The sequence below is a fragment of the Lagenorhynchus albirostris genome, chromosome 10 (assembly GCF_949774975.1).
Source record: "Lagenorhynchus albirostris chromosome 10, mLagAlb1.1, whole genome shotgun sequence".
NCBI lineage: Eukaryota > Metazoa > Chordata > Mammalia > Artiodactyla > Delphinidae > Lagenorhynchus > Lagenorhynchus albirostris.
In genome coordinates, this window is record NC_083104.1 from 20,093,466 (window position 1) to 20,119,229 (window position 25,764).

The following is a 25,764-nucleotide window of genomic DNA, read 5'->3' on the forward strand; positions in this document are numbered from 1 at the left end:
GGGATAGAGATTGCTAAATTGTTTTCCAAGCAGATCATAAATTATCTTCTACTCTTACAATGCTTATAACAAGTTATACTTAAACCTTTGCTAACAAGTTAGTCATAAAACTTTAAAAAATTTTTACCAGTATGCTAAATGGTATCTCATTAACTTGCCTTTATCTCATAAAACCTCATCTACGAGCATTTCTCAAACATTTTAGTGTCAACTGTATTTCCTTTTCTTTTGTCCATTTTCCTATTATGTTGTACATTTTAAATTAATTTGTAATAATATTATACCTATTAAAATTTAGTCCTTTACTGTGATATGAGTAAGAAAAGTATTTGTCTTTTGACATTTTTATGATATTCTTTTGCTGTGTGGATTTTTTTCACGTTTATGCAACAGATTTTATCATTTTTAAATGTGGATTCTGAGGTTTTGATCACACATAGAAAGGTCTTCCTCTCACTCATACTAAGATGCTATAAATATTTTTAAAAGACCTTGTTTTCTTTAGTATGTTAATGATTTCATTTTGCAATTTTTTTTTTTTTTTTTTTCTGCGGTAAGCGGGCCTCTCACTGCTGTGGCTTCTCCCGTTGCGGAGCACAGGCTCCGGACGCGCAGGCTCCACAGCATATGGGATCCTCCTGGACCAGGGCACAAACCCACGTCCCCTGCGTCGGCAGGCGGACTCTCGACCACTGCGCCACCAGGGAAGCCCTCATTTTGCAAATTTTAATCTGATCAATCTAGAATTTATTTTGCTGTAAGCTATGAGGTAGGGATACATCTTAATTTTTTTCCAGACACTATACTGAATTTTAAGCGATTTTCTCTATTTTACCATAACTTTTCTAACAGGATGTAACTTAAGGTCAGAGACCTTTTCTTCTTATTTTTAATAACTGGCACAATACCGAGCATGAATTTATCTCCCAGTAAATTCTTATAAAACTGAAATGATAAAGGCTGCATAGTACTATAATAATATACATATTATACACAGTACCATAATAATCACCTTCAATAAAATATGTGGATGTTAGATCAATTTCATCTTTTATTTCTTTTTAAGCTCAAATGAATAATCTAATTGATTCAATTTCTTTTTTTCTTTCTAGCTTATACTGTTGGAATACCTATTTTCACATACAAATTGCCTTCTCAAATGTGAATAATGCACTGCTATTTGTATTTGTTATTTTCTCATCAGTGTTATATATTTTAAACACAGAACGTAAGTCACTGTCAATAGCTTGTAAAAATTAGTCAAAAACTGGAAAGTCAATATAGGACAAAGCAAATCACATAAATTCTCTCAGAAAATGTAGAAAACATTTTTTGTTTTATTTCCATGCTCTTGTTACATCCTCGGTATTCTCTCTGATATGTATACTATAAGGTGGGGTTTGGAAACCACATTAAAAAGCAAACTTTATGCGTCAGATGAATAATAAAGAAATTGTAGTAAAAAAAAATAGGCTGTAATTAGAAAAATGGCTACAGGAGTTAAAAAAGAAATGGCAGTGACCATAAGTTACTAAAGCCCCAGACAGCAGACCCAACACCCATCAATATTTTATGTATGTTTTATTTGCCTATTTATTCCACAGTTCAATAAAAATTACACGTTACTATGGTAACATGAAAAATCACAGATACCTGCTCCACTTAGAGGTATGACTTCACACTTGCTTAATGAAACACACATATCATAGGGGCTTAAGCCTTGTATTTGGTCATAATTTTTGGAAAGTGAAATTTGTTATAGAATGATCAATTAGTTATTTTTCGTATTTGTACTGATTTAGCCAAAGTGCTAGAAATATTCCATAAAAAATAAAACATAAAAAAGCATACATCTACAACAAGGTAAGTAGAATCTCTGTCTTTCTCAAAAGTCTGAAGATTTTTCTTTTTTCACACTTTTAAACACCGTCTCTGGGGCAAGGCCCACCTGTGGGTCACAAAAGATTCTCTTTAAAAGGGAAAGAGACTGATAGATTGTTTTTATTCTTACAAGGGATCAGAAGGGCAACTGTAAAAAACATAAAGCCCCACCCTTCTTGAGCAGACATATTTAAACTCTGCGGTATTTTCAGAATCCATTCCAAGGGGACTAAAAACTCCACACCAAGATTTCCTGGTACCTGCCACTGGTGCAACCAGTACCTAGTGATGTCTGCACAAGTGTCAGAGAGGTGGAGAAATCCTTCAAATCTCTTAAATGTGGAATAAAGAGGAGAATAACTTGAATTAAATTCCTGTCCCCCCTTGAAATAGACTCTGACTGTGCCTCTGTACCTGGCCCTGATTTTTGCATGAAAATATTCCTTTTGTCCCCATCTGGTGCTAGCCTTCAAAAAGGAACAGGGTTTAAAAAGCAGGAAATAATGTGAGATTTTAAGCAAACAGTTCAATATTCTTTTAGAATGCTCTCTGTATTCAAAAGCACTTTGATTTATATCTTTAGGAGTCTTTGAAACTGTACCTCTTTTAAAAGACCATCCCTGATTTTGGGTCTTTGTTCCTTTATGAGCTTTGTCCCTGATTTCTAATACAGAGACCCGAGAGGCATGTTGCTAAAGGAAGGAAAAATAATTTTTAAAAAGCCTGGCAAACTGTGTTAAATATGCTTTTGAAAATTAAGTTTAATATAAAGTTCAGTATAACCATCGCCATTGAACGTATTGTCTGTGCCAAATAACTCTTCCAATAAAAATATCCTTTGTTTTCCTGTAATATAATTAAAAGTGAGCCCAAAAGGGCAGCAATAAATCAAGGTGCACAAAAGCAGAAAAATATTATAATTAATATTTAACATAAGTTTTGATTGCTTTTAGAGTAAGTATTAAAAATATCAATTAGAATATATATTCAAAGTTTTCTTCCTTTCCCATTACACAGTGGAAGGGGCTACAAACCAAATAATACACAGTCCCTAATTAAATAAAAGACTGCAATTGAATTGAGAGTTTCTGCTGATGTCATACATAATGAGAGCACAGCTCGAGGTATGAATGAATGGCGGCCGAACCCTGAGAATGAATTACAATGTTAGCATTCAATCAGGGACTAGGTATTGTTATTTGTAATAGATGTAAAATGATTATTATTATTTTTAAATACAGACAAAGGGAAGGAAATTTGAATTCAAAAATCTGAGACTAGGAGGCAAAAAGATTAGAAAGTATGTGGTTAAAGTGAATACACTACTGGAAAATGAAATGTACAAATTTACCAGTGAATAATTGCTTTATATATTACATATGGATAAATAGCTAGGTATAACCATATCCATATCTATGTGGGGATAGATGTGTGTCGAAAGCCTCTAAATAGAATAAGGCTTTCAGTTTGCAGGTACCTATTTTAAAATATTAAAAAGAAACATGATATAATGAAAGGGTAAAATGGTATATATTTAACTTATCTAAGATTGGGCATAAAATGCTAGGATTTACAGCCTCCACCAGAACATATCAAAGACTCTCTTTTAGAGTCTTATTTTCAGAGGCACATTTTAATCTCTACATATGGGGAATTAAGCATGTAAAGCCAATATGGCCAATTATTTATTGTTGAGTATCGACAACATGCTTGACTCGGCATAAGGCAGAGAAAATAACCCTAAGGGGTTTCAAACTAAAGCAGACAATGCGTTCTACCTCTTTTCTCTTTTCCCTCCTCCTACTTCTTAACTCAGATCACTATCATACAGGTGTTCAAGAACATCATTCCCAGGGCTTCCCTGGTGGTGCAGTGGTTGAGAGTCCGCCTGCCGATGCAGGGGACACGGGTTCGTGCCCCGGTCCGGGAGGATCCCACATGCCGCGGAGGGGCTGGGCCCGTGAGCTGTGGCCGCTGAGCCTGCGCGTCCGGAGCCTGTGCTCCACAACGGGAGAGGCCACAACAGTGAGAGGCCCGTGTTCAGCAAAAAAAAAAAAAAAAAAAAAAGAATGTCATTCCCAGTCTTTCTACCTTTTCCTTCCCCCCAGTTTTTCTGGCCACTCCTTCTGTCATATTGCCATGTGAATAAAATTAGACTATATACTTATACTATGTCAGTATAAGATGCATTCCACTCTAGAATGAAAGTGTGGAAATTGTACTTAATGCACCAAGACAGACAGAAAGGCTGAACGTTTTGAGGGAAACAAGTAGGACCAGGGAGTTTTGAAAACATTTCAGAAAATTAATATGTCAAGACACAGATTGATAAAAATGAGGAAAAGTAATACAACAAAGGGATAATTCTATAGAAAAACTCCATTAGTTCTGTAGAACCAGTGTTCCCTTGTTGTAATATACATCAGTTGAAAATATTACTAGTGTAACAACTTGGCTAGTTGTGTTCAGTTATTTGTCAACGTCACCAATATGGAAAAGAGCCAGTAATAAGGAAGTAAGCAAAGGTTCCTGAGTAATCAAATGCTCTACTGTAACTGAGTAGTGAAATTCATGCCGTATGTTCTCAAACTTTAATGTGCAAGACAATCACCTTGAATAGCTGTTGAGAACAGACTCTAGACTTTAACAGTTCTCATAACTATGTGCCCTTGGATATGTTTCCTACCCTTTCCACACTTCCGTGTCTATAAAACGAGATCATAAGAGTCCCCTTCCAGCCTAAGGTTTATATTAATATATGTGGAGCTTTCGAGCAGTGTCTAGTCCATAGTAATCATTAAATGTTAATTATTTATTATTATTACATGATGAAGGAAATGAAGTGGACTCCCTTTGGTTTATCTTTACTGGTTTACAAAAAAATTTATTTTGAAATAATTTCAGATTTACACAATAGCTGCAAAAAAAGCCCAAGAACTTCCCCCTCTCCTTTATGCTGCTTCTCTTAGTGGTGTCAGCTCACATAACCATAGTACAATGATCAAAATCAGGAAATTAACATAACACAATACTAGTCACTAATCTAGAAATTTTATTCAAATCTTGCCAATTGTCCCACTGATGCTTTTTTTTCTCATCCAGGATCTCACACTGTATTTAGTTGTCATGTCTCCTTAATCTCTCCCAATCTGGGATAGTTCTCTAGTCTTCTCTATCTTTCATGACTTAGACATTTTGAAGAGTCTAGTGAGAATTTCTCTTTTGTTTACTTGTTTTTGAAGTATAGATGAGTGACAATATTGTGTTAGTTTCAAGCGTACAACATAGTGATTCAGTTATTTTTTAGATTATATTCCATTATAGGTTATTATAAGATATTGAATATAATTCCCTGTGCTATACAGTAAATCTTTGCTGCTCATCTATTTTATGCATAGTAGTTTGTATCTGCTAATCTCATAATCTTAATTTGCCCCTCTCCTCCCCTTTGGTAACCATAACTTTGTTTTCTATGTCTGTGAGTCTGCTACTGTTTTGTACACAGATTCACTTGTTATTATTTTTTAGATTCCACATATAAATATAACATACAGTATTTGTCTTTCTGTTTGACTTACTTCATTAAGCGTAATATTCTCTAGGTCCACCCATGTTGCTGCAAATGGTAATATATAATTCTTTTTTATGGCTGAGTAATATTCCACTGTGTGTGTGTGTGTGTGTGTGTGTGTGTGTGTGTGTGTGTGTGTGAGAGAGAGAGATATATTCAATATATATCACATCTTCTTAACTCAATCATCTGCTGATGGGTACTTGGGTAGTTTCCATGTCTTGACTATTATAAATAATGCTGCTATGAATATTGCAGCACATGTATCTTTTCAAATTAGAATTTCCATTTTTTCCAGATATATACCCAGGAGAGAGATTGCTAGATCATACGGTAGCTCTATTTTTAGTTTTTTAAGGAACCTGCATACTGTTCTCCATAGTGGCTGCACCAATTTACATTCCCACCAGCAGTGTACAATGGTTCCCTTTCCTCCACACCCTCTCCAGCGTTTATTATGTAGACTTTTTGATGATAGACATCCTGACGGGTGCAACGTGATACCTCACTGTGGTTTTGATTTGCATTTCTCTAATAAGTAGCAATGTTCAGTACCTTTCTGTGGGCCTGTTGGCCATCTGTATGTCTTTTTTGGAAAAATATCTATTTAGGTCTTCGCCCATTTTTTGATTGGGTTGTTTTTTCAAAATTGAGTTGTATAAGCTGTTTGTGTATTTTGGATATTAATCCTTGGTCAGTCACATTGTTTGCAAATATTTTCTCCCATTCCATAGGTTGTCTTTTCATTTTGTTGATGGCTTCCTTTGCTGTGCAAAAGCTTTTAAGTTTGATTAGGTCCCATTTGTTTATTAATGCTTTTATTTCTTTTGCCTTGGGAGACTGATCTAAGAAAATATCACTACAATTTATGTCAGAGAACGCTCTGCCTATGTTCTCTTCTTTGAGTTTTATGGTGCCATGTCTTACATTTAGGTCTTTAAACCGTGGTGAGTTTGTTTCTGTATATGGTATGAGGGAGTGTCCTAATTTTGTTGATTTACACGGAGCTGTCCGGCTTTCCCAACACCACTTGCTGAATAGACTGTCTTTTCTCCATTGTATATCCTTACATCCTTTGTCATAGATTAACTGACTGTAGGTGCGTGGGATTAGGATTTCTTTACACGAGTTTCCAATTGCTGCTGTGACAAATTACCACAAATTTAGTGGCTTAAAACAACATGAATTTATTACCTTACAGTTCTACGGGTCAAAAGACCCAGATGAGTCCTAGAGGGCCAAATCGAGGTGTCAGCAGGGCTGTGCTCCTACTGGAGGCTCTAGAAGAGAATCTATTCCTCGTCTTTTCCAGCCTCTAGAGGCTGCCCATGTTGCTTGGCACGTGGCTGCACATCACTCTAACTCTGCCTCTGGGATCACGTCTCCATCTCTGACTCTGAGCTCCTGCCTACCTCTTATAAGACTGTGATTAAGTTAGCCCACCTGGGTGATCCAGAACATTCTTCCCATATCAAGATTCTTAACGTAAGCATATGGGCGACATCCCTTTGCCATGTAAGGTGACATATTCACAGGTTCCAGGGATACGGATGGGGGCATTTTGGGGCACCATTATTCCATCTACCTCAGTCGCTATTCAATTTTTCTGATATCTGTTCATGTTTAAAATCAAGGTATGCATTTTTTGGCGTGACAACAGAATGGGGTGGTGTCCTCTCAGTACATTTTGCTGCTTTGCTTTTCTAAAAAAAGAGACAACTAAGAAAGATCTACAATCCCTTCATCCACCATTCTAAAACTGAAAAAGCTTTGCAAATCCATTTTTTTTCTCCTGCAAGTTTTGCATAAACTCATTTGGCAGCAAAATGTGACCCAAGTCAATAGAAGCCTATTTATAGGTTTTATTTATTCCACTTAGTGAAAGAATATTCATATATATATTTTTTGCAGAATCATTAATGTGTTTGATGGTGAGATGCTGCCCCCAGGCCTGCTTGGGGGTGGGAGTGTTATATAATGTAGAGTTTTGCACTAAATTACTTTTGTAAAATCTGAAGAATTCTAAAGCATATATTGCCTCAAGGGTTTCATATATAGATAATGAACCTGTATATTTTACCACAATTTAAATAAGAAGATCTTTGTTGGAAAGAAACTATATCACATACCCCATGACTTAGAATGTTGACTTTTGTCTGCTTGAAAAAATGCAACAAAAAGAATATACCTATGATGTTCAAATGGTAAGAACTAAGTGAACTGCTAAAACAGCTTTTGTAATTGGTATCCTCTTCACATTGAGAAACTGATTACTACCTCAAAAAAAAGGTACCAAATTCTAAGAGTCATCTTATGTTGGTCATGTTTTATTCCAAATGAAACTACCAAGTCACAAATACCTCTGCACATCTTCTCAGCTTCAGATACTATACACAAGGATATATCATATAAACCACTATTTTAGTGACGTGATGGTTTCATTTGGAAAAACAATTATGACCGCCATAATATATATTGTAGATATATGTCATAATTCAGTTTTGACAGAATTTCCAATAATTTTAAAAGTTGAATTTCTGTCCCCATTCCTCTGAATCAGCAAAGGCCAATTTAAATGAAGAGTTAAAATTAAATACTTAATATTTTTCTAAGCTTTAAAAAAAATTTGTGGAGTCAATGATTTCAATTCTGTTAATCCTAAAATGCAACTTTGAAGAAGATTAAAGGTAATTTCATAGAAATATTAAAAATCATAAGACCGTATTGAAAAAAAATTTTTTTCAGAAAATATCACTTCTATTGTATTTTACTTTCCTTCCTCGGGCCTTGAATCAGCCATATTTCCCTAAGAAGACCTACTTTCTTTTAATAGGAAATAGTATTTCAGGACCATAATGCTACTCATTGTTTCTAGACCTTTCCAGTAGAGCCAGGAAATACTATATATATATTTATAAACACGCACACACATAGAGATAATGGTTAAAATAGAATGCCTTATGATTTCATACTGATATTTTCAATTCAAATTCAGGGTCACAGATTTTTCTGAACCACTGGTATAGTATATCTTACATGCTGAGCATCCTGGTTTTCAAGAACACAGGGAATGACAGAATTAGAACTATCTCACAATTACTCATTGTCTTTATCTTACATTACAAACACAACTATCTTAGAATAATTATTCACTACCATCACAAATTGCATTCCTGAAAACAGTTATGTAATTTTTTTGCAATCGCTCTCCTGTTCATCATTTCTTTTAGAACTGTACTATGCCTACATGGAAAGAGCATGTAAGCTTAGTTATATATACATCCACAAAAGTCCTCTGTTGATGTCTGGTCATTTCGGTTGTCAGAAACTCCCTCAACTCTGCACAGATTCCACCAACAGGAAGATATGGTGGCTTCTGTTGTTCTGTCCTCATCCTATTGCACTTTGGGACTCGTGGTGCTATCTTGTCACTTTACGTTATTGCCAACACTGTCTACAGGGTTCTCATATGGCTCTCGAGTGGCTCTGTTGATTCTATGCAGGGATTGAGGGGCATCTAAAATGTTCCACACGACAGTTGCCATCTTTCCAAAATTCTGCCCTAAATGTTTTTGATGCATTATTTCACTTAAGTTTCACAAGCCTAGAAATCAGTCTTTCTTTAAAAAAAGAAATCAGTTTTAATGCCTCCATTTTACAATAATAAAAACAAAAGTATCAAGAATGATAAATACTTGTCTAAGATCAAATAGCTAGTTGCTGATGGAAATTCATTTGAACTCAGGTCTATCTGACTCATGAGTCCATACTCTTTGCCCAATGCCACACAGCAATAATTTCATAGGTAGCATAAACATTTCCTTAATATCAGATAAACTAGAGCCTTATGACTTCTAAATAAAATAAACTATCAAAGGAAAATTTCAATGCACTTCAAGTTGTAACAATCTTACCTTATACCAAAAAACACTGCATGTAGAGTCATACATGCACACCATTTTCTTTTAGTAATTTTGTATAATCACCAAAGAAATTTCGATTGGCTTATTTTTTAAAAACTCCTTCATGAATGTTCTATGTTACCAGTCAATGGACTGCTTTCAGCAAGTCTTTACTAAAGACTAAGAATACGCAACATCATTTGTGGACAGAGCACAAGACAAATGGTTGGAATTCCTAAGTTTCATTCTTGATTCTGTCATCAGCGTACTGTGTGGCCTCCTGAAAGCCCCTTCAGTCATATGATTATAGACTCCTTCAACACTGACATTAATTCACTCCTGCAAAGTTAGTCTCTGGTATCTAATGTCCTTCGACATCATCTTGAGAAAATAGTTGTAGCAAATACGATAAGAGGCACATAATGGCTTATGTATCGATGACATGAAGGAGGCATGCATAATAAGGAATGGAAAATAAATTCGAAGCAAGTAGGACAATAAGGGGATTGTTTCATGCTTTTCAAGAAGGAAAAAAGGCATTTTTATTTTCAAAAAGCCATTCATGGACAAGAGTTTCATCAATAAACTAATTTCTCTGATTGCATTGGTTGGAATCTGAGATGGATTTTTATACATGAGAAACTTCCGCGGAAAATAGCCTGTTTTCAGCTTCAAACCTGTGGCTTGGCAATAAAAGTGCCAAAGAAAACCCCAGGTTACTGAGGAGGAATCAATTTGAGACATACATATATTTGGATATTTTGCTTACCATGAGCTGGACACTGGATTACACGTTGAGGTGCTCAAAGTAAAACCGTAGGGACAGCAGAGAGTGGTGGGAATTCTTGGGCACTTTGGCTTCAAAGTCTTGAATTTTCATGCAGCTGCTCTGTGTATATGTAACGAGAATGAAAAGGTAAGTCCATGCTCTGAAATCTTTTCTTTCTCCCTCTCCCTCTCAGAAACATATTCCTTGAAGTCTGTTTAGAAACAAATTTAGAATTATTGTGTAATGCTTTTATTACTAACATCTGTCTGCGCCAAGTTCTATACATTATGGAAACAAATAAATCTCTCTGGTTCAGATTCTTTCAAAATGACTCAAAACCTTTATCACACTTGGGGATTTTCTATGTATTCACAGGGAGGAGACATGGAGAAGGAGACAGCCTTCTTAAGAGACACGTAAAGACAGGTGCAATGCTTTAGAGAAAGCAAAGGAGCCAGGAATCATTTGAACTGTGCCCTGTAACTCAGATGATCTGGTTACCTAGCCATCCTTAAATATCCTTCACTGTGAGCTGACATTTTAGAGGGAATTTCACCTAATAGAATGGAAGTTTCAAAGTGTTTTTATTTTAAATATGGGAGAGGGAAAAAAACAGTAATAGAATCGCTTCACTTCATGAACAGGGCAAACCATGTTAATTCATTATAATCTGAGGCTAATTATGTGTGGATGACACTGAAGAGTAGTAATTATTTTAGATCCCAATCACAGTGTCTTGAAGCTATAAGACAAGCAGGGAGGAATATAACGTATACTAAGACTTCTAAATGATTCACTCACACGGTTTAGAGCCTCTATGAGGCCACTTTTCAGGATCTGAAAGTATAGATGCTCTTGGGTTGAAGTGTGGTGGGGACGCATGGGGGGATAAGACGTTCTCCTAATCCCTCCCCACCCCTCAAAATCTGTCCCATCCTTTTGTACCCTGGCATTTCTTCTGTTCATTTCACTCCTTAATCTCATTTTGAAAACACTTACATCTTAACCATTTAATGGTGGAAGTTTAACATTTTCAGGGCAATGTCACAAATAAATTCCAACTTCAGCCATGTAACTGCATTAAACCCAGAACCAACAAGTTATATGGAAGAGAACAAGCAGAACCCAAGAGTATAAGATATAAGTTTTGAGGCAAATGGGAGCTTGGGTAGAGTTCTGAACATGGAATCTGCTTCTAAAGCAGCTAAAACTGTAATGTGAAGTTCCCTGGAGCCACATAATCGACAGGATGAAAGATGATAAGGGTGATGATGATGAAAGATAACACAAGAGAGGGAGAGTGAAATCATTTTTCCTAGATCTGTTCGTTGTTTGTAAAATCTGGTGTCCTCCACTAAAATTCTGGTATGAAATATTTCTACAGTAGATAGACATCACTGTTTTTATTTGTAAAGTGGCCTTCTTTCCACTGGGACACTGCCCCTTATCCACAATGCTCTGTTATCGTGGGACTATCAGTTATAGAATGCAGTACACATGGAGTTGAGCACATGACCCAAGAGCGATCAATTATACGACATCTCATCTTTTTGGCCACAGTGATTGATCTAAGGGCTGCCACAAGACTTAGGCAGATAGAGCTCCTTTACAGATTTAATATATGAATACTAGGAAAGACAAGTTCCTCTTCTTTCTGGATAACAAGCTGTACAGAACTACTTGTTGAAGCTAGCAGCAACCTTCTTCCATGTGAGAGGATGTGGACCATCTACTAGCAAAAAAGAAGAAAGCAAACATGCGAAAAGAATTTAGCTGTGCCAAAAGTTGGTGACAGGGCCCTGACACCATCTTTGAGCCTCTGAATCCAGCACCTCCTGAAGCCAGCTCAACATTTAACTCCTCAGTTGCATGAGGCAATCAATTTCTTCTCCAATTACTTTAGGTTTTTTTAAGATGGCTAGTTTGAGATTGCCTTTTTTTACAGAAAACTAGAAGAGTTTTAACTAATAAGACGTGGAAGGGCAAAACTATTTTTTTTCCAATTGCATAGTTAAAAACCCCAAAGATAATAAAAATAATCAATGACAGTGGGTAAATTAATTTCGTATCTACTTGACTCATGTGACTATTTACCAATAACTGAAACATAAGTAGCAAATTTGCTTAATGAAACTATACGGACTGGAAAGTAATTCAACAATAACAAAAATATATATCACTAAAATATTTACATGTATTCATTCACCTGGAGTTTAGGTGACAGGTTGCTAAACTTTTTCCTTAATAGGCCTGATAGCAAATATTTTTGGCTTTGCAGGTCACACAGCCTCTGTCACAACGAATCAAATCTGCCATTAGAGCATGAAAACAGCCATAGACAATATGTTAAAAAGTAGCATGGCTGTATTCCAATAAAACTTTATTTACAAATACAAGTGGTGAGCTAGATTTGGCCCAACAGCTGTAGTTTGCCAACCTCTATTTAGAAGATCGACTTTGGACTCTTCTCAATTCACTTCACCGTGATTTCCTGGAACAGCTACATTATACTAGGCAACATATTTGGCCCTAGAAAAGATTCAGAGCTGTGTATGGAAAAGTTCTGACCCTTAAGGAGTTTGCAACATCATAGGAAAAGAAGGCAAGTTTACCCCTAAATTATCACTTAAACCAAATATCAAGTGTTAAAAGATAAAACAAAATTACATGAAGCCCCAGAGGTTATGATTAAGTCTATTGAGAGCATTTTCCCCCCAATGGCCCATAAAGATATTATTTACTCAGAGCGACACTTAATCCCATGTTATTCTTCGTTGCTACGTGACAAGGAGAGAAAAACATAATAATCGCACCCTTTTTCTCTTTCCTTGTCCTGAAAGGTAGATCCTCTGTCCTGCTCAGCAAGAGAGAACTGTGTGTGTGTGTTGATCTGAAATTAATGGTGAAAATGCAGAATTAAAGATGAAGGTCAGTGGCTGGTGGTAATACAGCTCGACAAAAGAAAGGGCATGAAGATACATAAGGAAATTTTCTTAGGTGGTAAACATTTTAGTCTGCTCTGTACACCCTGGAACTTCCCATTTCCTGTTCCAGATTTGGAACAAGACCATTGGGAACAGATTATTAGTCTAAAAAACATCTCTATTGCTTCCGAATGTTTGGAGTCAGATTTCTGCTGCTTTTGAGTGAGAACATGTGACGGAGGGCATTTTGACGGGAGGGAGAAGGCCTAGATGAAATGGATGTGAAATATATAAATGACACTGGATGTTCAGAGTCAGAAGTGTCTTTGGAAGAACAAGCAGCGGGTCCTTTTTCAAACTGTTTTCTGCAGAATCCTCATGCTTAAGAGGCTCAGGTCATGAGCAAGTGGGTGAAGACAAAAGGAAGAGTTTCTGTAGGTTGGATTCTGGGACCCTAGCCCTCAGTTGAACCGGAGCTAATAGGTTTGTTTTAATCTGTCTTATGTACTAGGGTTTCAGGGAAGATAGTTGAAAAGAAAAGGGCTAAGGCTAGAAAAAGAAATGCTTCAACACTGTCAAGTTAAACCAGAGGTGTCACACAGGTTGAGTCAGAGCTGGGACTAGATCTCACAGTTAGTTCCCTTTTGACTACCCAGGATGGCTCTTTCATGTGTATTCTCAAATAAGAAGGTGAGCTGCCCGAAGACATAAAGGGAATTAAACTGGGTTCAAATGATCAGCTCTGGACTCACTTGTTATGTTTAATATTAGAATCCCTGTTATGGCAAAGTGCTCTTTCCTGCCTTTTTGCTTAGACCAAAGGGCTACACACATATTTAATGAATCAAATTGACAATGTCTGTGCCTCCTTATCTGATAAATTAAATGTCAAATTCCATCATCCTTTGGGATCCATCTCCTTGGAACTGGACATCACCTTTGCCTCTTGAACACTGCTTCTACCTTTTCAGCAAAAGGTCTCTGAAGGCTTTCCCTTTAAGAAGGGAACCAGATTGTCCTTCTTTACGGTAGTACTGAGTTTTGGGACAAATGGCTCCCAATCAATCTGGTTAGTCTCTGGGACCATATATAACTTTACTCTTTCACAGTATGGTTTGCTTTTCTCTCCTACCACATTTTCGTTCTGGCTTGTAGAATCAATTCAAGATTGATTCTTATCAATTTGTGTTTGTGTTTCTATTTGCTTCTGCATTTACTGTATAAAACTGTTCCATCTTACAGTGAACTCTGGACTACCTTGCATTGATCATTTCCACCTGAAAAATTCTCTCTGAATGTTTTTGGGTAACATTCTCTGACTCAGAGGAAGTGAAAGATGTCTACTCAATGAAATGATCTTGTTTATTTCTCTGGGCAACTACTCTGATAACACATTATTCCCTGTTAGAGAGAAATAAAGCAAGATCCCTGACCTCATCAACAAAAATGCTGCAAGAGCCATTCAAGAAGAAGATGGGTAAGAGAAGAATGGCATTGGTAAAAAAAAAAAAAAAAAAAAAAAAGACTGGAAGTGGGACGAGACATTAGATTTGGCTGTCCACAAGTTCTTACCCCTAAGATACATACCAGAGATAAAGCCTTAATGTTCAGTTCTTACTTATGTATTTTATCTACTGTTTCATTTAACAGCTGTCTTCAGCTATGCTCACCAAGAACACTAATCCAAAATCCCTTGGTAATCTCTTTAGGGTTAATGAGCAATGGCCCCCACAACTATAACAGCAACAGCATCAACAACCAATAATTTGAGAGGCTGACTGTGTTCCAGGCACTATTCTAAGCACTTTACGTTCAACATCTACTGAGGGTCAAAGGAAAAGTATCAGATCCAATCCAGCTCTCTTCAAGCTTGTCCTTTAGGCAAAGAACACAAAAAGGACAACACAGTAGTTCTACAACCTAAGATTCCATAGATCTTAGGAAAAACACAACCTATAGAAATTGAAGAGCACTGAGTTAGCCTCCAGGAAATTAACAAGCTTGAAGGAAAGTCTGCCACATTGAAGAACAGAACGGACAATGACGTACCCTTCCCTCTATTCTCTTTAAAGTATCAGGATTTTGATCAATCAACAAATTTATCAAGCATTTATTGCACTTTAATTTTCCCATATTTTATAAAACTTTTCAGAAAGCTCTGTGTGACGTGTTAACCACAAACCATTTTCTGAATTAAGGGCAGATTAGGAACATCACAAATTAGATGACATGGACCTTTAAGCAAAAGAGTTAAGTATGCACACAACTTTTGATGACTTTCATAGGTGATCTTTCTTATCCAAAAGCAGGATAACATATTTTAAGAACAAAATGCTTTCACCAACAGTCATTTGCAGTTATAACAAGAAAACATTCAGATTGTAGTAGGAAATAGGAAAGTTTTAAGATTTCACTGAAAGACAAATGACTTTAAATGTTTTTTTTTTCTTTACATAAATATTTAGTTGCTGGCATAAAGGCTGAAGTATCAGAAGCCAGGGGGAAGGAAACCGTAACAGTTAGAAAGGTAACAATAGGCTCAAAATATAAAAAGGGCCAATTCAGCTGGTTTAAACAAAGAAAAGAAAGCACAAGAGCACACCAGTAAGTTCACCTATTATATAATTACAGGTTTTGTATACAAGTGCAGACAAGCAGACAGAATAAAAACCTCCTCTAGGAAATCCAAAATACTTGGCAGGTCTGGCCAGGTGGGATGTGATGCCGGTACCAACAACAAAAAGACACAGACTGCAACGAGGGTTTGGCCTAAGTCTGAATTTGGCTTCTCTTTGCTAAACAGCAGTTTGCTGCAGAACTCTGGGAAACAAAGGGAACATGGAAAGTGCTAGAGAATTAAGGCATAGAGATCAGGTAACGAAAAAAAGATGTTGTCAGTCACAGGCTTTGCCAGGCAATGCTTTTGCCTTCATTTATGAGAGCAACTCACTGGAAATCTTTCAAGAACTTCAGAAGACAGGCATTTCATAAACAAAGCTCTTCATCAGAAGGCAAAGGAGGAGACAGATAGAACTGTTTGTAGAACGTGAAGCTACGGTGACTATGTACAATCCACAGATGTGTTTTGGACTCAGAGCAGCTCTGGTTTGACTGAGGGTCATGGCAAGTGATGAATCCAGATTTTGGAAATTTATGGGCAATTTATTTCCTTCCCTAGAATGCTCATCTTTCTGACCAGTTGTTTTCCATACACTGCGTTTAGTTGTTATGTAGGGCACTCAAAAGGCAGTCAATCCAGCATCTCTACATCTGGGTATATCCCCAAAGGATTGAAAGCAGGGACTGCCAGAAATATTTGTATACCCATGTTTGCAGCAATACTATTCGCAGTAGCCAAAAAGCAGAGGCAACCCAAGTGTCCGGTGATGGACGAATAGATAAGCACAACAGGGTTTACATACAACGGAATATTATTCAGCCTTAAGAAGGAAGGAAGTCCTGACACATGCTACAACGTGGATGAACCCTGAGTACATTATGCTAAGTGAAATAAGCCAGTCACCAAGGGACAAAGACTGTATGATTCCTCTCAAACGAGGTTCCTACAAGAGTCAAGTTCCCGGAAACAGAAGAGAAGTCGCCAGGGGCTGGGGAGAGGGAAGAGGGGAAAGTTAGTGTTTAACGGGTAGAGTTTCAGTGTTGTGAGACAAAAACGTCTGTGGATGGATGGTGGTGATGGTAACACAACAATGTGAATGTATTTAAGGCCACTGAACTATGTACTTTAAAATGCTTAAGATGCAAACTGTTACATTACGTGTCTTTTACTACAATTTTTAAACGTTCAAATATTTGGGGCATGGAGAAAAGAGGCCAATAAACGATGACAGCAGTGCCACTGAAGAAGATCCTAACACCAGCCAGAGTGCGGGACCAATTATCGACGGACTGCTCTCAAAGTGCGGCAGATGCTCTCAGTGCCTTACCCATAGGCCTTCACTGACCACTTTCTTCCATGTCGGTCAGAATTCCGGTTGCCAACAGCACTAGCACCTCTCGGCCTTCTGGGTTTAGCTGCCAGAGCCTACTTTTCCTGGGTATGCAGCAAACCAGAAGCGCCCGGGAATGAAAGCTCCTTGGGAACAGACCTCAATCCATGACTGATGGGAACTGGTGTACAAATACCCCGGTTCCCTCACCCCACCTTGAATGGGTTGGATAATTGTGCGACAGGTGTTTTGTACCATTTCTCAAATTTCCCCAGCAAAACTGCACTCCCATTTCCAAGAGAACTTGCTGAATAACATACCTTTATTGGCTTTCTCCCTTTACTTTCTGTTGATGGTGAATTCTAAATGTCAATGTGATTAGGTCACAGATATTTGGTCAAACATTCTAGACGTTTCTGTGAAAGTATTGTTTAAATGAGTAACTTTTTAGTAGATCAGCAGATTGAGTCAAGATTACCCTCCACAATGGGAGTGGGCCTGAACCGATCAGTTGCAGCCTTTAATAGAAGAAGACTCCTCCCCCCTGCAGAGGGAATTCTGCCAGCAGACAGCCTTCAGGCTTGAAATTCAACATCAGCTCTTCCCTGGGTCTCCTGTCTGCCAGCCTACCTCACAGATTTTGGATTTATAAGTCCACAGTTCTGTGACCCAGGTCCTTAAAATAAATCTCTGTCTTCCTGTCTCTGTCTACATACACGCGCACACACACGCGCACACGCGCACACACACACACACACACACACACACACACAGAGTTAGTTCTGTTTCTCTGGCGAACCCTAACTAACATGCTTTTCCACTCCTATACCAGTGCTTCCTGGGATCGATTTCCAACTCAACTATGTTTGTACTTAGTTAGTCAAGGGTTTGCTTGAACCCTTGACTTGGAGAAGTGGTTTTTGCCCCAGAACACTCTTGGTCATATACGAAGACATCTGTGGTTGTCATAACTGAGGGTGCACCCAGAGGCTGGGGACGCTTCTCAACATCCTACAACGCTCAGGGTAGCTCCCGACAACAAAGACGTAGCCAGCCCCCAACGTCCACAGTGCCAAGGCTGAACAACCTTGACTTGGAGTTGCCTTCTGGGGACACCCAAACTAAGGCAGGGACTAAAACGAGAAAGGTGGATGTTGCTGAACTAGGAAGACATACTAGATCAGGATTATTAAAAATCTGCACACCGAACACAGAATCTCAACATTCTTGCAGATGAGAGGTCCAAGGCTATTAGAGGGCCAGGCTTAGAACGCCAACTGAGGGGGCCTCTTCCCTTTGCAATGGCTGTGTCACAAAACGGGAACAAAACCACTGGGATTGACCTCTGTGGTCAATCCTCACACACAGAAATCAGCACTCAAGAAAGGCCTAGCGATACGGCTGGTTGGTGGTGAACAGATTCTTCCTGGGCGTTTCTGTGCTACACTAATGTGCTAAGTGACTTGTGTCCTGGTCCCAGCCTCACCTAGCATGGAATTCAAATTCATATCTCAGCAAAAAGACCAATTATTTAACATTACTGAGCTTTGGGAACGTCCTCAAAAGGTCACCCTTGCTAAGGTTGCCCCCGTGAATTCCCTGGGCCTCACGTAATGGGTTTCTAGCTCTATGAAAAACACGACTGGTTGTCATCTGCGTTCACTCAGTTTCCTTCACTGGAACTAAGTTCTTTCTTGGCCACATTAAGAACTGACCCTGTCAACACTTCCTTATGTTCTCCAGGAAGAACGGTCACTCCCTCTCAGCCTGCCTTGCCAGAAAATCTCTTTTCGGTGTTATCTGTCCAGTTCCTTGTTTTTCCTGGGAGATTCCCTTTTCTTCAGTCATCTGGACTGTTTGAGTTCTCTGGGAGTGTGACTTTAACAGGCCCGGTGAGGCGTTACAATATCTGTTCCTCTCTATCTGTGTGTTGTTCATTTTCAGACAATCCAATTGCAGAGCTTGCCTTGGCGTCTTTGATAATGGGGCTGGTTCCAGGGCAAAAAAAGTGGGGCTAGCAGTTGGTGAGAAAATAAGTGAGAATCAAAGAGAAGACTCCAAGAAAACGTTTCTGGCTGCTTCACTAATGTTTGGATTAATTTGATGGAGAGATATTCTTGGAGACTTTTGATTATTAATGTGCCTAATTCTACAGCTTCTATGTAGGTAGTGGCTTCTTCTATAGAGTGGGATCCCATGAAGATTCACAGGGCTGGGATCGATGTTAGTTCAGCCTCTTGTCCCAAGTAATATGTTGACCAGACGTCCGTGATTAAAGCTGCAATTGTACCACTGCCAAAGCCAGACTCTATTCTGGGGCTGTAATAATAGCTTCTGTACCACCTGAATCTATTCCAACGTGAGAATAGCACAGAAGAATATCAGAACCTGGAGTTTTACAGATACAGTTTGAAAAACGATATGAGAGGGAAACAGTCAAACATTACATTTAGCTTTGAAAACTTTGAGCTGAGACCCTTGTGTACTGAAAACCAATTGGTTTGAATTCTAATTTTACCTCTGCTATGAATTACAGCCTTGGAAGGGTTATTTAATTCTACTGGACCTTAGTTTCCTCCACTGTCAAATAAGGGAGTGGGCAGGACTGGGTCCAAGAGCCTCCCGGCTCCTGCATCCTATGATATCTTAGCAAAGATGGGCAAATCAGATTTCACATCATAAATATTGTTTGCATAGAATTAGTTAGCCTATTCTCCAACCACTCAATCAATGGCAAAAACATTGCTGATAGAGAAAAATAATGGAAGAGATGATTTTGCACACATGGGGTTGATTTGGGATTGAATCAATGAATACCTTGTGAAAAAAAGGTTAGATAAACAGGTTTTATAAGCCAGTAAAATATACTAAAGTCTATGAAAAATGACTGGCATGACTGTACGTGGGAAGGGGAAAGCTTTTAGGGGAGGTATCCTCTGTCATCAGATGTTACACCATTTACCATGCAGAACTGTCTACAATGACACAATTTGAGATCCAGAGAGCAGGGAGTAGTATATATGAATATAAACTGTTCTATGTTAAAAGGATAAATTGGTCATTGTCTTAATTAGGATGCTCCCCCAAGCAGATCCTAGGATAAGGATTATGGTGCAGGTCGTTTATTCAGGAGGTGATGCCAGGAAGCAGAAGAGGGGGAGTGGGAAAAGTGAGACACGGAAGAGAGAAAAGCCAAGAGGGAGCATGAATAAGCAGGTTGGAAACTAGCGCTCAATCACACTGGTGCTATTCTGAGGAAATGTGTAAGAATGATATTCATAACTGACCCAGAAGGACAGGAAGCAATGGGCATTTATCCACTCATCCCCATTTCCTTTGGGCTGAAGGCTGTTCTACAGGGTAATCCTGGATTCTATCTATCTGCTGCCTTGTTCTGTTACCCTCTCACAGCTTCAGAGAAAGCAAAATGGAGGAAGCCTCGGCCCTATTGCTCGTGGGACACTGGGGAGTAGAGGGAACTGTCCGCCATAGCTGCCTTGAAATCAGCCGGGTCAACTAGACATGACAAGGGGCATCACAAGTGCCACATTTATTTTAATCAGATATAGTATATTTTCACATTTCAGCTAAGGGGAAAGAAGTGCATGTGCTAAAACATTTTTAAGCATATTGTAATAGTTAAGATGGGGACTTGAAAAAAATTACCTTTAATACCAAGTTAGAGACATCTTTCAAGGAAGTGGGCTTGGAGAAGAGGGGTGGAAGGTGCCCATGGGTGGATGGGGGTTCCTGTACTGAACACTGTGGCCAGCAGTTGAGTTCAATAGTCCAGGCTTCTGTATTCCTTATTATGTCATGACTATACCAGCACTGAGTGCCAGAGAAGCATGAGTCAGCACCAAACAGCTGATTGCTTACCTCTTCACCCCTTCCTTCTAGTCCATATATTTTTCCCTCTGGATTTGAAACACATGAAAAGAGGGAGCGGCAGTAAATGACTTTAGAAAGCCAGAAGTCCTATTCTTTGTACACCTTTATTTAGTATTGGGCAATCCTACCTGCTGAAGAATAAACTTAAGAAGCTTTGATTTGGAGTTTGATATTCCAACCTGCTAACCTCCAGAAGAGGACAGAGGGAAGAGTTTATCCAGTTGACTATAAAAGGAATAGCTTATAACTTCATTGGCTAATTGAGGTCTTTCTGATTCAACCATCAGGGTTCCCCCTCAAGCTCAGATTAAAAAAGCGGGATTTACTTTAATGATACAACACAGATATGGAGAGATTCAAACAAAGCACATCCGGGCTTCACAAGGACTAGAATCAGAAACTGCAAGCTCAGCAATGAAATCTTTCTCCATTTATTAGGGGCTGTGGTTTTCTCTCGCTCTGTTTCTCCCCCTCCCTCCCCCGCTCGCTCGCTCGCTCGCTCCCTCCCTCCCTCCCTCTCTCCCTCTCTCCCTCTCTCTCTCTCTCTCACACACACACACACACACACACACACACTTCTCTCCCATCCCCCACCTCCGCCCCCCAACTTCCTCTTTTTTTTTTAAATTAATTAATTTATTTATTTTTGGCTGTGTTGGGTCTTCGTTGCTGTGCGCGGGCTTCTCATTGCAGTGGCTTCCCTTGTTGCGGAGCACGGGCTCTAGGTGTGCGGGCTTCAGTAGTTGTGGCTCGTGGGCTCTAGAGCACAGGCTCAGTAGTTGTGGTGCACGGGCTTAGTTGCTCCGCGGCATGTAGGATCTTCCTGGACCAGGGCTCGAACCCGTGTCCCCTGCACTGGCAGGCAGTTTCTTAACCACTGCACCACGAGGGAAGTCACTCCTCTACTGACTCTTATTCTAGTGCCTCAAATAACCTTCACTCATAACCTTCCAGTTCTAGTAACCCTTTCCAATCAAGAATTTCCTGTTTCTCTAACACCAAGTTCCCAAGAGAAGAATCCATTGGAACCGCTCCAATTCACACTAGACCAGACAGGTCATAAATTGTTAGAAACTATACAGTTAGGCCAAGTTCCCATCTTTTGTTCAATCAGCTGTTGCAAGGGCCAGGGTCACAGAGACCACACACACTCAATAGGGCTGTGGGTAGGACTGGTCCCCACAGAAGAGGGCATGTGTAAGGTAAGCAGTAAATCACATAGCTAGGGCTTCCAGAATAGCCTACTGGAAAGTGAAGGAATAAGTTACATAATTTTCTACACCACTGTAATTTATTGATTGATATACTTTAAAACAAATTTAACTAGTACTACTTTGAATTCACAATCCATCATTTACCTGTGAGATCTAAGTAAGTAAAATAACCTTTTGGGGCCTCACTTCTATCTTCCACAAAGTGGCAGAAATAATATTTATCACCAGATCAAGGGTTGGCAAACTGGGACCTGTGGGGCAATTCCTGCCAGCTGCCTGTTTTTGTAAATAAAGTTTTATTGGAATACAGTCATGCCCATTTGTTTATATATTATAAGGTAACAATGGCAGAGCTGAGTAGTTGGGACAGAGACCTTATGTCCCATACAGCCTAAAATACTTACTATCTGCTCTGGACTGAATTGTGTCCCTCCCAAATTCAAATATTGAAGCCCTAGCTCTCCCACAGGGTGGTATTTAGAGGTGGGACCTTTGGAAGGTAATTAGGGTTAGCCAAGGTGATGAGGGTGGGACTTTCATAATGAGATTAGTGCCCTTATAAGAAGAGATCTCCCTCTCCATGTGCAATCACCAAGGAAAAATCAGGTGAACAGACTGCAAGAAGGTGGCCGTATGCAAGCCAGAAAGAGAGCCCTCTTGATGATCCAAGTCATCTAAGCACCTTCATCTTGGGCTTCAGCCTCCAGAACGATGAGAAATAAATGTCTGTTGTTTAAGCCACCCTGTCTATGGTATTTTGTTACAGCAGCCCAAGCAGACACAATCTATCCTTTTACAGATAAAGTTTGCTGACCAAGGCCTAGATTGTTGTGAAAATTAATTGTGATAGTGCCTCCCTAAGTACAGAGCCTAGTGAGCACACACTTTCTCAGTGTGTATTAAATTCCTTTTGCTGCACTCAGAACACATTCAGGGCTCTAAGACCACATACCTTTGTGGGGGAAAAAAGGAACCTACAAAATCAAGATCAAGGAAATGGTTTTTACGCATTTAATATACTCTTGAAATCTTCACAGGTTTTCAGTTAATCTGTTAAATGTAGCAGTGTGTTCATAACTTATTGTATATTTCAGCCATTTGCTTTTTTTTTTTTTTTCCTGCGGTACGCGGGCCTCTCACTATTGTGGCCTCTCCCGTTGCGGAGCACAGGCTCCGGACGCGCAGGCTCAGCGGCCATGGCTCACGGGCCCAGCCGCTCCGCGGCATGTGGGATCTTCCCAGACCGGGGCACGAACCCGTGTCCCCTGCATCGGCAGGCGGACTCTCAACCACTGCGCCACCAGGGAAGCCCTAGCCATTTGCTTTAATGCAAGTAATTGGGAGGTACCACATTAACACACAAAAGTAGTTAATGCCACGTACAAAAAAAAAAAGCATATTTAGTTCTTTATTGTTTCTGCTAAATAATATAATGCACAAATCATAGAACTAAAGGCCTGAAAAGATGTGTGAAGGTGGATTCATTCATCCCTCAGCTTCTGGGTACCATTTCACATCAATTATCCTACAAAAATCGTTGCATGTTAGTCATTAATATCATCAGATAATGAGATTCCACAGAATCCCTTGGTAATATGCACCAGGGCCTCACAATTCTCCTATTGGGGTATTTTCCTGAAATGGAGCCCAAATTCTTCCTTCTGCTAGGTCTTTTCCTACTGTTCTCAAAGGCCCTAGCTGCTCCACCTGAGTTTGTATGTGGCATAAATCACTGACATGACTGCTTCTCTCCTTTCCTCCATGTGAAGGGGAACACCAGCTACGCCACCTTCATAATACCCTGGACCTTGAAGTCCACACTTCTGCAGCCAGGGCCACATCCAAGCCAGGGGAAGAAGAATAAAGCCACCTTTCAGGAGCCTCGAGAGGTGAGGCAGAGAGGCTTCCGGGACAAAGAACTTATTTTTCTTCTGTCTTGTACACAGGAGCCATTGCCTTTTTGCTAACTATAACGCAAGAAGGTCATCATTGTTATAGTATTATAAACAATACCACCTTCTACACTGAAAGCGAGTCATCTCTTTGGGATGTTCTGTGATATTTTCTGTTAACATTTGAAATGCATTCTCTTAAACGTATGCCCTTGATAGGGAGAGAAACTCCAGGATGTTCTGACAGTAAAATGCTTAAAATGTTGAGAAAAATTAACAGCTACAGGATGAGAGAGGGTGATTTAACAGTCCTATCAAAGAAGAAGTTTGTTTTCCCGAAAACACTTTCTGAGAGGATCGGGTTAACTACAAATATATTCAAATGGATTTCTATGAAAACACTGTAGCTAAAAGTAAAATAACGTAAGTGAAGGCATGATTAAAACAGTATTTCTGTTTTTCTCTATCCTCCCAGAAAACTGTTTTTTTTTTAAAAAAAAAAAAACAGGCATGAAAGCACACATTCATTATTTGAGATTCTTCTTCTCATTTTAATGATTAAATTAAAATACAGTGTTAGGGGGCTTACCTGCCATTCCTTGTGCCTCCCCTTTTCCTGTAATCACACCCTATCAGAACTTCACCACAGATAGGTTGTTTCTGTAGCTTAATTGCCATCAGTCATCAGACTTGGTGACAAGAGGAACTGCCCAACGAATTCACAGTTGAATATGCACCTCTATGTAAAGGCAGAAAAGGAAATAAAGGCTTCTACATAGCAAGAGAGCTGTTGAAGAGATCGACCAGCGACATAATTGGGTAAGACCAGTTCCCTCAAATCTGAGATATATCCATTTACCCCTATCATGAGAACTTTGAAATAGACAGTGGTGAAAGAAGCAAACCATTTGGAGCGTACTGACATGGAAACAAACCAGTAAAAATCTGAATGTTTCTGGGTAACTATGTCATATAAGCTAAGCAACATTCTGTCAATTTCTTTGCAGCTCTAAATAATTATAAGAGAGTTACTACATTCCTAGAAATATACATGAGTTGAAAACAAATATTTTTTGATGTTTTTAGGCCATACTTCACTCTTATTTAAGAACGTGGTGCTTGTAGGTTCAGCCACGGGATATTTCATACCGATGATAATGTTTAAATCACTAACCTAATGTACAGTTATCATCCAAAATGGGTCAGATAGTTTTTGCAGCTGAGCCATAAGCTTATATTTACTGTCTCAAGGACCTGTGAAGAAATAGATGAAAACAGTTCCATTTGGATTCAGGTAGAACTTTGAAACTTTAAGGATCCTCTTTTAAAAATCTGTTTCCAATTTTAGAATACCCTCTGCATTTGTGCCATTTTCTTAAAGAAGATTCTAGGATGACTTTTTAGGTTGGATGGATTCAACTTTCAAATTTGATTAATGAAATACGTTATATGCGAAAGGCTACTGATTTTTAATTTAGTTCCCCATCACATACTCACCAGAACACTGTGAGAGGCACCTTTAATCATGCTAATTTCAGGCAGGTTCATAATGTCCTGGAGATTTGTATATTTCAAATTGAATTAATCATAACCTCCCCTCCGCCCAACCCCTTATCAAGCAGTCCCCTTTTCCTATTCCTTTCTTTTCTATTAATGGCACTGCCATCCTCCCAGCCACCCAGACTTAAAAGCTCACAATCATGATTGTCACATTTCTTTTGTTACCTAATATTTAACCAAATGACAAGGACCAGCAATGCTACCTTGATA

The 25,764-nt window shown here is 38.9% G+C and overlaps 2 long non-coding RNA genes across 2 annotated transcripts in view; both read right to left on the reverse strand.

Annotated features, from left to right (window-relative positions):
* LOC132526847 (uncharacterized) overlaps window positions 1–10,163 on the reverse strand; it is a 348,584-nt gene extending 338,421 nt beyond the window's left edge. Inside the window, exon 1 of the long non-coding RNA XR_009542720.1 lies at window positions 10,124–10,163. This is a non-coding gene — a long non-coding RNA (uncharacterized LOC132526847). The remainder of the gene's footprint in view (window positions 1–10,123) is intronic.
* Window positions 10,164–10,168: 5 nt separating this feature from the next.
* Window positions 10,169–25,764, reverse strand: part of LOC132526848 (uncharacterized) — a 182,447-nt gene continuing 166,851 nt past the window's right edge. Inside the window, exon 3 of the long non-coding RNA XR_009542721.1 lies at window positions 10,169–10,243. This is a non-coding gene — a long non-coding RNA (uncharacterized LOC132526848). The remainder of the gene's footprint in view (window positions 10,244–25,764) is intronic.